We start from the raw sequence: 284 nt of genomic DNA, 5'->3' as shown, positions 1-284 counted from the left end.
TTTTCAAAATTGCTTGGAAAACAATTGTAATTATTGCAATTTCTTATACAATTTTGTATTTAATCTAATTTTATGATTATTGTTTATGTCCGGTTCAATTTTGTTTCCAAAAACGAAATGTCGGTAATTACACTTTTGAATCTGGCAATCCCAGCTATTATCCGTACAAGGATTGGGGCTAAAGTAAGAACCACGGTGTAAGAATAATAAGTGATTCCACTTCTTCATATAAAATTACTGATTTTCCTGAGAAAACTCCACAGTTGAATAGCAGGTGACGTATA

This window comes from Atta colombica, unplaced genomic scaffold (assembly GCF_001594045.1).
Source record: "Atta colombica isolate Treedump-2 unplaced genomic scaffold, Acol1.0 scaffold77, whole genome shotgun sequence".
NCBI lineage: Eukaryota > Metazoa > Arthropoda > Insecta > Hymenoptera > Formicidae > Atta > Atta colombica.
The sequence above is the reverse complement of the archived record's forward strand: the minus strand, read 5'-3'. Positions refer to the sequence as shown.